The 12,219-nt window shown below is 39.2% G+C and overlaps 1 protein-coding gene across 2 annotated transcripts in view; it reads left to right on the forward strand.

The window, feature by feature from the left end:
* Positions 1-1,227: 1,227 nt before the first annotated feature.
* drd2a (dopamine receptor D2a) overlaps positions 1,228-12,219 on the forward strand; it is a 34,044-nt gene continuing 23,052 nt past the window's right edge. Inside the window, exons 1-2 of one of the 2 annotated variants that reach the window (XM_018681265.2) lie at positions 1,228-1,494; positions 1,592-1,762. The gene's annotated coding sequence lies outside the window, so the exon portion shown is untranslated. Of the gene's footprint in view, positions 1,763-12,219 lie in introns of both variants that reach the window. The other variant, XM_018681264.2, reaches the window with a different exon arrangement.

The raw sequence follows: 12,219 nt of genomic DNA on the forward strand, positions 1-12,219 counted from the left end.
ACAGCCTATAAGTGACCAAATCTGTTGCTTGCCTCCACATATATGTTTGACTTCCACAGAATATTGGCACTCTCCTATTTTTTTATTCTGCAATAATGAGAACAAGGTACTCTATTGATTATATATTGTATATGTTGGCCAGGTTGTGCTCTAACAAAAACTGAGGAGCGGAGAGCAAAGTGATGCAAAACCAATGGACATTCTGTCTGTGGAAATTCTCAGTCATCCAGGTCATGGTTATCCAAGAAGGGCTGAATTCAAGGGCAGTTGGACTTGGCTACTTGAAGACGTTTCACCCCCCTTCCAAGAGGCTTCTTCTGTTCAGAACTGATTTGGAGAAGGGATCATCAGTATAGGGGTATGTAAACACAACCGTTAATTCTGGTTAAAACCTCCAGGAAAATCTGTATGACACTTGAAACTACTATGGTGCTGTTTCTGGCATACTTGATATAAAGAAGAAGAAGAAGAAGAAGAAGAAGAAATTATTTCTGTGTTAATAAACCCTTGTATCCTTTCACAAACATGGATTTAGTCGAGAGCAATGCTAATGCTGCTTTTGTCTTGGTTTCTACTCATCTATAAAGGCACAAACAGACACAGGAGGTCTGTGTGTAATTTGTGTTGGATGCATCTCAAGGCTGCAGATCTAGATACATCTCAGTGATGTGATATGAAAGTTGATGCTGCATTGTTTCTAAACCCTTGTCCCCAGTGTTCAGAATACCACAGGTTTTCTATCCTTCCAAGTAGTTAATTTCATTCACAAAGCATCCCATGTGTAAACTGGCTCCTGATTACATGGCCTTCAAAGCTCTGAGGACTGAGATGTCACCTATCAAATAAGACATGGTGTGTTGATGGAGGAAAAAACCCACTAACAACATAATTATTGCTTTTCTGAGAGTGTGTGTGGTGTGTGAGAGAGAGAGAGAGGTATTGATACAACTGTATGGGTTTAAATTGAATTTTATCATCACATTATTAATTAATTTGTCGTGTTGCATTAATGCACTGCTCTGTCACAAACTATAACATAAATTTGTGCTCAGTATTACCAAAGCATTTATCTTTCAAACCTCGCGCAGTCTGCCATCACAAGCTGAAATACTTCACATCCATTTTTAAACCTCTTTCCCCATTACCTTCTAATAACTAAAAAGCACAGCCGCAAAGTGGCGCAAAGTGGTGAGTGCAGTACGGAAAATGTGAGACGAGCGTAAGGTTTTACCAGTGCCAGTGACATTAAGGGAAACATAAGTCCCTGCCAAGGTTTGAACAGATGTAACCCCGCCTCGATTTTCCACAGTTCTTTACAGTCGCCGCGTCTCCTGCCTCCGTCAGAACCGAAGGTAACTCCACTCCGTGCGTAAAGCGCCAGGACATCAGACGGACACCGCACAATTTCATCCTCTGCTTCATCTCTCTGAAGACCGTAGCTGAAGAAAATCATTCCTCGGGGTTTCGGAAAACAACCGGAAAACAGTGTATGAAGTAAATGATTTTAAGTGGCTTTATTTATTTATTTATTTTCATTTGTATGTATTTTGGCTTCCAGTATCGCAGTTTCCTCCTCTCCCCCCCCTACCAGCCTCGCACTGATGCCTCGCACCCGAGCCGCTGCACTGACTCGGTCAATTTATAAAGAGTAAACAATGTGCAAAGCAAATGAAGGATACAGTGGGAGCTAAGTGTGGACGCTCTTGGATTTAACAGCTGGTGCCTGCAAAAACAAAGATTCAGTAAAACTTATGGCGTGAAGGTAAGACAGTTATTTTTTGTATGTGATGTTCCAAACGTGGCAAAAACAAGATAATTTATTGTTTCGATCAGACTTAGAAATAAATATTTTTAAATTTTATATGTGCAAGCATTTCTATCCAGCAGGGATCGGCAATCCACTTCAGCCTATACCTCATGAGAGATTCGAGGTTATACAAAGTGATTTATTGGCTGTGATTCCTGAGATATTAACTTTCAAGGTGAATTTACCGCTGCTGTCGGTGGCTTTTACCCTAAAGCGCATTTTCCCCATTTCCAAACGGGCACTTTTCTGTTTCTGTGAATGAACGCGCACTAACAGTGTATGTGCCACATACGCAGCTTTGTACATAGGGAGGAATTATTTGTGTAACAGATCGATTATTTACTGTAGGTTATTGATCCAGGTTGTCTTTTAATGTAAAACAACTGAAAGCAAACATTTGCTCTCCTGCATAAATCCAGCCCAGGTAAAGTAGTCTAAGTGAGCTGTAGTTTAATTATTGAGTGTGGCAGCGTGTGCCTGTGTCAAACTGTCCTTCCCAAAACACGGAGCGCAGATTTCAGATGTGTTTGTACCTTACAGTAATTAGTGCTGGGTTCACCAGAGGAAGCGCGTCTCAACACATGCAGAGCAGGTGACTGCTGTTCTGGCGGCACAACCCGTCCTGTATCTATCGACACTCGCAGAGCTGCTTTAATAAGTTAACAGCAGCAGGCAAAAATAAGAGGGGGCGGTTTATCTGCAGCTCTGCTGATAAACCTGTGTGGGCTTACAGCGTATCGGTACTTTCTGTAATAGAGAGTTTATCGTGGCCTCTCTCTGTGTGTGTGTATTTGTGGTGTTCTAATTGCCCGTATATGTAGTCTGACGTTGCTGAATTGTTATTTGTTTATTTGTTTGTATTTGGACCCTCCAAACTTCACGGTGTTTTAGTGCTTTTTATCTGTGGTATCGTTCCACAATTATGGTAAATTTGCCATATTTAAAATAATATGTGACAGAATGATAGTGATGATGATGATGATGATAATGGTATTGATACAGCTTTTTAAGGAGTCAGTATTCACTGAATTAACTGAAGACAAAAAACCAAAAGAACAAATGATAGGCTTTGTGCCTCAGCCAAAAAATAATATAGAAATTGCTTTGACATTTGGTCAGCAGCTGTTGTGTAAGTCAGCAGGTATGGATTTCTTGATAGCTCAGTGCTGGTCAAAACACCTGACAGTCAATTCAGTGCTGTCATTAAAAAGGACACTGCCAGGCTTCATTGGACAAGGGAAATTGGTTACGTCAACTCCATTTGGGCAGAATTAGCGATTTGAATACTTTCTTAGCAGAAGAAACTGACCAGCTAATCCAGAGTGAAAGCTCTTTAGTTAGATACCAAGATATCTGCTGAGACTGGATGCTGTGTCCATTTGTTGTCTCTCTGGTGACAGTTTTCAGGCTCACTGTTCATCCATATGGATTCTACACCTCCCTCTCTCTGATCTGTCATACCTCATTGTGTGGAAAACCAGCGTCACCAGAGCTGCCTGATGCAATGCTTGTCGAACCCAGCTGTTTGACACAGACAGCTCCAATGAATCAAATCTCCTGGATTTTTCCAGGCAATTGTCCATTGAAAAAAAATAAATGTATCTTAACATGAATTATTAAAATGAATATCGGGAAACAATAACAAGGACTTTACATTGTGAGAGACTGGATTACATAAGGATAATTACATTAAGGTGGTACACAGTGTTTAAGAGGATAAGGCACAATATTAGCACAACAGTTAAGGGGTTTAAAGCCAAATCACTTGATGCAGCTGGTCAGTCAATACTGGCATTTAAATTCAACACACTGCTCCCAAGAGAGATGACATGCATTCAACAAAAACAAAAACAGTGTCACAGCCTGTGCTTATTAAATCCAATTACAAACCCAAACAAAACAAAAGTTATTTGTTTTCAGGCTGCTGACACCCAAATTTGATCCAGACTGTGAAATCACAACCTCATTTATTAAACAAACACATCTGAAAGACACTCACCAGAGAAATCTCACATGCACTGAAGTGAGGTGTGATCAGGTTTTGCAAAATGTGGAACGCATAAGGCATGCAGTATCTTTTTTTTTTCATTAAAGAAGTGCTACCAGTTTTATGAAATCCTACAAGCTACACAGGGTGTAAAAAAATAAAAACTCTTGGGAATGTCACAATCCATCTATGTCTACAATTACATCTTTCATTTTGTTCTCTGTAGAGCAGTGTTGGGGCATCTGGAAGAGGTGTAAACTCTGGCATGCCTTAATACAGGTTAATTGGTGTCTTGCATACTTTGATAGTGACATGATTATTTGTGATAGTTTTGCTTTCAGAAAAGTTAAACCATGTAAATGTCAAGGTCCACAAACACCTTCTAATCGTTATGCATGGATAACATGGCTCTTATACCAGACACAGAATGTAAAAAAAAAAAAAATAGTGCATGTTTCTCATAGTTGTGCCAATGTAAGCAGAGGAAAAAAGGCAAAGAAATGGGCAGGGGAGCTTTGGTGACCTTTGCGTGTGGTTCTGTCTGAAATGTAAGCAAGCTCAGATGAAATATAAATAGTTTACCTTTTCAGCAGAACCTAAAGCATACTAACTGGGTGCTCAAAATGGCCTCCAAATTACACACAGTGTAAACACAGTCCCTCTAACTAGCAATAGAATTCATATATGTATCAGTAATATTTCATAAGCCTAATGTGACAGACCAACAGCTCTGCAGTTCCTCCTATATGTTTTACATTATGTGTATGGTGGTCATGTGGCTCAGCAGCCCCATTCTGTTTTGACAAGTAAATCATTTAATTGTATTGGATCTCTGTGAATGTATCCCACTGGCCCACATTCTCTCTATCCTGAAACCCATTCCCCACCATGTCAAATACGTCAACACTCTAGGGACGAGCGCCCTCACTGAAAGGATGGAGGAGCCAATTAGGTCCAAAAGCCAATAGGAGATCCACCATGATCTGGTTATGCTCCAGGTTACAGTAATATGCTGAGAAAGTTATGTCAGCTAGTTGGTCTGTCTGTACATTAATGGTGTGTCCATTAATGTGCAAGTTCCTATTGATCCACATGATGTATATAAACAGTATGTATGAGTAATAAGTGTAACCTTAACTGAATATATGGGAATAGAATTTTGTTGCACTGAGTAGTTTCACTAAGTATTTATTTTTAAACACTAATTATATCTGTTATCATACATGGTTTTTGAGTGCCTTCAGTACGCAGTGAGGCAAACACACACAGTACTGTATTCTTTGCCCTAACAGTGCAGTTTGTACCATTTGAATATCACTAACACCTTCACAAACTCATGTCTTGCAAATACACAAAGTTGCTAAAGTGACTGCATTGCCATCAAAAGAGGACCAAAATATCTTGTCACACTGAATGCTCTGCTGGATGGAAATGCATCATCACACATTTTTAGATTGAAAAACAACCCATTGGTCTGGGTCTTCTGAAGCCAGAGCAACAGGCGGTCAAAACTCTAGGTGCACAGAAAAAACAGAGAACCTTTCCATGACTCTCTATCTCACTGATCTGCTGAAAAGCTAGACACACACTCACAATATTCCCCTGAGGGGTGTGAAAGTGGTTTAGCTACAGTTAGGCTACACTGTCAGAGGATGTTGGGCACCCCCTCCTACAGTCATGCACAAGTGCACTGTGCGCGGACACATGCACAATGAATGTCACTGGACAGGGAATGTCCCAATTGGCTGTGGCTCCTGTAGAGTTTGATAAAATATCAGAGGTAAATGACTTAAAAATGACTTCCAGGCCCACAGGGGAATTCTTTGAATGTTCCAGCAAACAATTTGGATCAGTGGGATGACAGACACTGTGCAACCATCAATAGGGTGACTATTAGAACAGAGGGAAAAGAATAGCAAAAGTGGAAAGAAGGAACAGAATTTCCCAGGAGAAATGAAATTTCTTCCCAATTATCTTTCTGTGCAGTGTCTTTGGTCTGAATACCCTGAAACGGGTCCATTCAAGAGTGTTTCCCTGTAGACTTTAAATGAGTAGCACGGGTACTACATCACTCCAGCTCTAGAAGATACAGCATGACACACACAGACCCTCAAGGTGTGGAAAGAAATTATTTACACTGCTCAGTCAAAAGCTCTTCTCCTGGCTCTGTATCTCAGGCTTAAAAAGGCCAAAAAATTAAAAGGTGAAAGTGAGATGAGGAGGGCCGATGAGTCAGATTAAAGCTTAGCATGACATGACTCATGTGTCACTTTGAACAATTTTTTTCAACCTCTTGTGTCAAGTGCCAAATAAAAGCTGGGGTTGTACAGCCTTTCAGTGGCAGCTTCCTTGACATTTTCCTCAAGAGTCTTTTGTTTGGTGAACAAAGCCAGCATAGATTCTCCTGTCTGTCTGACCTTTTGGTATTAGCTTTGATAAATTAATGTTCAATCAAGTACTTTCTTAGCAACCGCTAATCTCTGAAAATAGCAAAGCCTACAAAAACCACAGCTTTGAAAAGTATAGTAAGTAAGTAAGTAAATGAAACCAGTGAGCTTCTAGGTGTGTTAATACCATGAATAGTCCTGTTTATGTAAATGGTTGGTTATCGTGCTTAACCCACTGAGATTTAACAACCAACCCAAAGGTTCCAGTATGCTTGCAGCCACGTTCAACTCATTGTTTCAGCTCTCTAGAATAGACTGTGTGGTTGTTTGCCAATGACTCTCATTGATCACCCACCCAGAACCATAGGCAGCTTGTCACCTCAAAAATCAGCAAATTAATTGTTTTTTCTTTTAAAAACTGGGGATATGCAGTTTTTTCTTGTATGCCTCTCAATGATCACAGAGCAGCTTACATCTCTTTCACATACATTGTAAAAGTGACAACCTTGATTGAATGTTGAATGTTGTGGTTTGTGTTGTCACTACTAATCCATCTGGCCATGTGACCTTTTTGCAGAGTCACACTTGTTGCACTTTCACATCCCACTGTGGTGTGTTGATTTTGTGGCTACGAAACTGGTGGAGGTGCCTTACAATGTGCGAAGGAAATCTCACACATTCAAATTTTGTCCTCCAAAATCCCATTTTCACTTAGAAAATGACTGACATGTATTGATACGTCTTATTAGTTTGCTGCGTGTTGTCACAGGCTCCAGCATTTGCATATGCAAAGTAGTGATACCTAAACTTTTCATTGATGAGAACTTTCTGTCCAGAGTTAATTAAATAAATTAAATATATTTCAGATGACCACATTTTCACGACAAGGACACAGGTGGGAGGAACACATAAGTGTATTTAGCTTATATTGATACTCAAGCTATGGAAATCAATTTCAAGACACAGGTATCACAATATCCATACTTTTGTATTGATCTAATGTAAAGAATCTGCCTCCTTTGTTGCTGTCTGATCCCACCAATGCAGGATTACAAACTGCCTCTGATGACTGTGCAGTACAGCAGGGGCAGCGATCAGGTGGGGGAAAACCCTGTTTTATCTACCTCATGAACAGCATAGTTGCAGACAGGTACAGTGATGTCTACAGTTGCACTTGATTTACCTGGGGCTTACAAGCCTCTGTTGAGCAGCCAAGGTGTGTAAGGAAAAAGCAGAGGTGTTGTGTATGGATGTTTGGTTGCACACACCTACATCCGCTTCTATGTGTGTATGTACTTCTCATGCAGTGTAATGGAAAAGCAGCCAGAAGTGTGTGTGTGTGTGTGTGTGTGTGTGTGTGTGTGTGTGCAGCATGTGGCCTCACAAGAGACAAGACCTGTTGTTAGGTTGGAGCTTCCCTACAATCTAATGAGGTCGATGGAGGCTTGTTACCAACCTCCCTCTCCTCCCTTTCCAGTGGGCCGATGCTCTACCATTTTCACCCTTACAGCTTGAATTGAGTAGGTAATGGCTGAAATCACCACCACAATAACCTTTATGTCTTAGTGTATCAATAACATTGATGCATAAGTAGAATTTGTGCCCTGAGGGCTTTCATATTTGAGCATGATGCATCAGTGCCTTTTATTTAGCCTTTTATATTCCTCTTTTCCTTTCTCTCAGTGTGACTTGTCTCGAAGCTTCCTGGATGGCCTCCAGTATTTCAGTTGTTTTAACCTCTTTCTGACAGCATCTCCACAGTGAAAAGTCCCTTGTCAGTGTTAAAATTTGTTCCTCTGAATCCTATTTCCAGGGATACAGGTTATTGCATATGTCAGTCAAATAAATGACTGAGAGGTGGTCTCTGTTGTGCTTTTTCATAAGTCAAGTTTCAGGTAGATCAGCATCCTGAAACAAACTGCTGCATGTCTCCCTCTGTTTCTTTTACTGTTGAAATATAGAGATGTTAATCAGGTGCATACAATACCAAAAATGTAGATTTGATTTATAATCAGAAATCCTTTCAAACTGCAACATTTCAGCTGCTGTGTGATGATGTTTATCAGTTGCTATAAACACATAAGACTGTGGCTGTGAGACTCACTTGTCCTCCTCTATACAAGGAAGGAACTGGGAAGATGCAGTGTACAGTATATACTTTATCAAGCAGGTCCCATATTTTCAATTTAAGTTAACTATTTATTGCATTTATCGCAGAGGGGTGCCAAACCAAACCAGATGCAACTTCATGGATGTAACAAAAAATTCTCCCGTAATGGAAAGTGCAGAGAGAAAGGGCATAATTGCAACGGCAAGATGATGACATAGTAATTGCTACTCCAAATGAGCAGGTTTATTTTCAGCTCAGTAAAAGTCATAGCAGGTACCACCTACACAGAAAGTGGCTTCACAGTTGTGATGACTTGCTTCTTCACTCACACAGCAACAAAAGGGAGCTATTTTCTGCAAAAGGGAATTCACAAGATAGTCATTGACTTTGCCTGCATCAATGATTTTCACCAGGCAACTAAGAGGGCTGTGGCAGTTAGAAAACTAATTAGGATGAAGGCTATCGCAGAGTAGAATCAAACACTTTGACAGTATTGACAGAGTGGTATCAGCATGTGGTTTTGCTTCTCCTTTGCATACACTGATACTGGGAATTAAGAAAAGATTTAATGTTGCAGAGGCTAGAGAGGGATAGCAAAACTAAATACCCTATCTGTGCCATTAGAACCACATATGCTCATTACTTTCTAACACAAACAAAAATCGTGTGTGAATAATTGGCATAATCAAAGCGGAGAAGATATAAACCTGATATATTAGCCACTCAAATTTGATTTATGATTCCATTATTAGTAGACACTTTCAGCTGGTTTCAGTTGGGGTAATTGCTCAAGGAAACACATTTCACATTGGTGGTAGAGCATTTCAAACAATGCCCAAGAACTTAACCCATGAGAGCCTAAACCCATTTCTCCTTTTAGGAAAATTATGGGGGATATAAAACAAGCTAAATGGACCAAATATAACATCACTGCAAGTTTTTTAATATATAATTTTGTATGATTTTCTTGGGGACTTCATGAGTTAAAATTCAATTATGAGGAACTCTCTACACTTAAAGACATTTAAAGAGTTTGTGACACCTGTGTCACCATGGGTTCTTATGGGTTAAAGGCAACATGGAGAAAATAGAGCACAGTGACACTAATGGGATGTATTATGCATTGAAGAGAGGTAATGCAGGTACTGTGGTAAATGGTGTGTTTCTGTTTGTGTAGCTGCTGCATGCACATACAGTATGTGTTGTTTATGTGTGTAGTAAGAAAGCATGCATGTGCATGTCTATGCATGTGTGTGTATTTCTGTATGTTTTTAACAATCAAATTTCAGGCCTGTTTAGTAGCAGTGATTCAATATACCCAAGCTATTGATTAAATGGGGCTTATGTTAAGATTAACAGAGCAGTTTGTTGCATGGTTTAATAAACTGATGGCTGAATCGCTGCTGACTGATTGGATGAGATTATTGCTCAACAGCAACAAGGAACATGCCTGATTATTTTTTTTGATTTGCTGATTAGTTTTTCAATTGAAAATGTTACAGGAGATTGGACTGCAATTACAGAACAGTACAATTGTATAATAGCAGCATTTAGCAACATTACAGCCCAAAATGATGCCTGTAATTCTTTATGAATTAAAACAATTTTGGGTACAGTAATAGTGTACAGTAATTTGGATTTAAGAGAAAAGTAAAAGTAAATCATGATTAAACAATTTTAATGACTAAATTGTGTTAACTCCTAATTATTTAATAAGCACTCCAATACTACAAAATAATTACACTGTCATTTGCTGGCTGTAATCTTAGACAGTAACATGACAGCTAGTACAGTATAACAAACTACACCCAATAAAGTCAAATTGCTGTAATACCCATATTTAATCAGGAAGATTCAACATACATATACAGCATACACATATATATAATATTGCCAACATTGGCTATTACCTCTCGGAATAAAAGTCTTCACTTTATCTGATGTGGGACAGAAAGCCTACATGGAAGACGTGTAGTTACTGGATACAAGACAAATACTCTCACTTGTGCTTCTTATCTGCTTTTGTTTGGCAGCAGAGGCCAGGGAGCTTGCCAGTCAGCAGAGAAAAGCCCTGTCACTACCGTGGAAATCCAGGATAGTCAGATAATGCTTCCTGCTTTCATAGATCAGTGCTGGGGTCACCTGGGAATAAGAGTATGTAGTTAGATGGAAGACTGAGGGATTGTGGGTAGAAAGTGAGGTCAGGCTATTTAAAGATTATATCCAGGACAGGTCAACTGCTCAGAATTCAGAGGTCACCTGGTTGGCTACGGCACTATTTAACTGTTTAATGATCACAGCTGTGTACGCTGTAGTTGCAGCTCTGTGATCCACCTGTTTAATAATACAAAACCTTCATGTGAGTATGAGTGTACAGTAAAGAACATGATATAGCAGGAAAAGCTCTCAGTGTGTTTGTCTTAATGGGTCTCTGGATAGGGGTTGCACGGTGTGTGTGACAATAAGAAAAGGGCATTTTCAAAATTGTAGTGCTTCCACTGCACACAGATTGATTAGACTCACTCCAAATTTGTAAATGGCTGCCTCTGTACTAAGGATAGAAATACTTTTGCATTGAGCACTGTGATTCACCAGTGCAGCATCACCTCTTTTTGTATCCTTAAGTCCAGTATAATACTGTATGTGTTGACTAAGTGTTTACCCTGCTTCTCTTGACTGAGCAGAGTTAGGCTACATATATTTTCAACTAGCACTGAGTAAGACAGCAAACAAGTGTATTTCTAAAACCATCCAAGTGTTCCTGTCTTGCCTAGAAAGCATTTAGAATAGTTTGTATTTTATGCACTTTGTCTTATAAAGTCATTAGTTTTTATTATCTCCCCTCCGTGTACTTTCCAAACTACCATAGAAAATGGCAGTATTGAAAGTTAGATAAACAGAGTCTGTAAAAGAGTATTATAGTTATTTCCTGTAGCTGTAGCTGCAGCTTATCTGCACAAGCGTTAAATGCTTGTAGCCCAGACTGCCCTTTTATGACCAAGCACAAATTTTCTACATCCATGGTGTTTTATTACAACAAGGCATTTTGTGACATCAACTTTGCTATTCTGTATTTTAAAAAGACTCTGGGCTGCTGTCACATCTTTGCAACCTTTCCATCAGTCAATTAGAACAGAACCCAATAAATAAAGCTGTGGAATTATAATCAGATTAGAAGTGAACATAAAGAATAAACCCATAAAATAGCATACTGCTTGCATAGTAACAAACATTAGCTATACCATGTTTAATCAGTACATGTACGTGTATTTGTTGGCTTTTTCATGTGTCCTTACATTTGTAAATATATGCTGGTGCGCTTAAAGTAAAACCACTATTTAAGATGGAAAGTCTATTGCACTATATGTCAGATTGTGATACACATTTAATGATTTTACTTTACTTTTCTCCTCTCTAGTTTCCTGACACCATTGATCTCCAACACACAAACACACCAAAAACAAGTTCTTCTGCTGAAGCCAAAATAATTAAAGCATACACTAACACTTGTATTACACATCAAATAACTGATGCAATGGGTGAAATATTTTTCACATAATTTCAACTGTAATAGTCCATTTTATACTTTATTTAGCATTGCTTTCACACTTTGTTTACTTTACTGGCTGCCAGGTTTGTTTAGTAGGACAGGGAGAACACCCACTGGGCTACTTCAGTTTCTATCTGTGATATAAACTCTACTTTGCAGTTAAAGCTCCCAATTGCTTTCTGGCCATTTTATGTATTTTAAGTTTGTGTATGAGGCTTTTCTTTCCTGCAGTGCATTGACTACTGTTCTTATTTACACTCACCACGACACAGCAGCAGCTTCTGAGCTGAAAGGATAATAATATGGAAGACTGCAACACCACTGACAGGTGTCTGGCATTGCTTATTGTGTCCCCAAATAGACATGACTAAAACAACA

The sequence above is a fragment of the Lates calcarifer genome, linkage group LG21, assembly GCF_001640805.2.
Source record: "Lates calcarifer isolate ASB-BC8 linkage group LG21, TLL_Latcal_v3, whole genome shotgun sequence".
NCBI lineage: Eukaryota > Metazoa > Chordata > Actinopteri > Centropomidae > Lates > Lates calcarifer.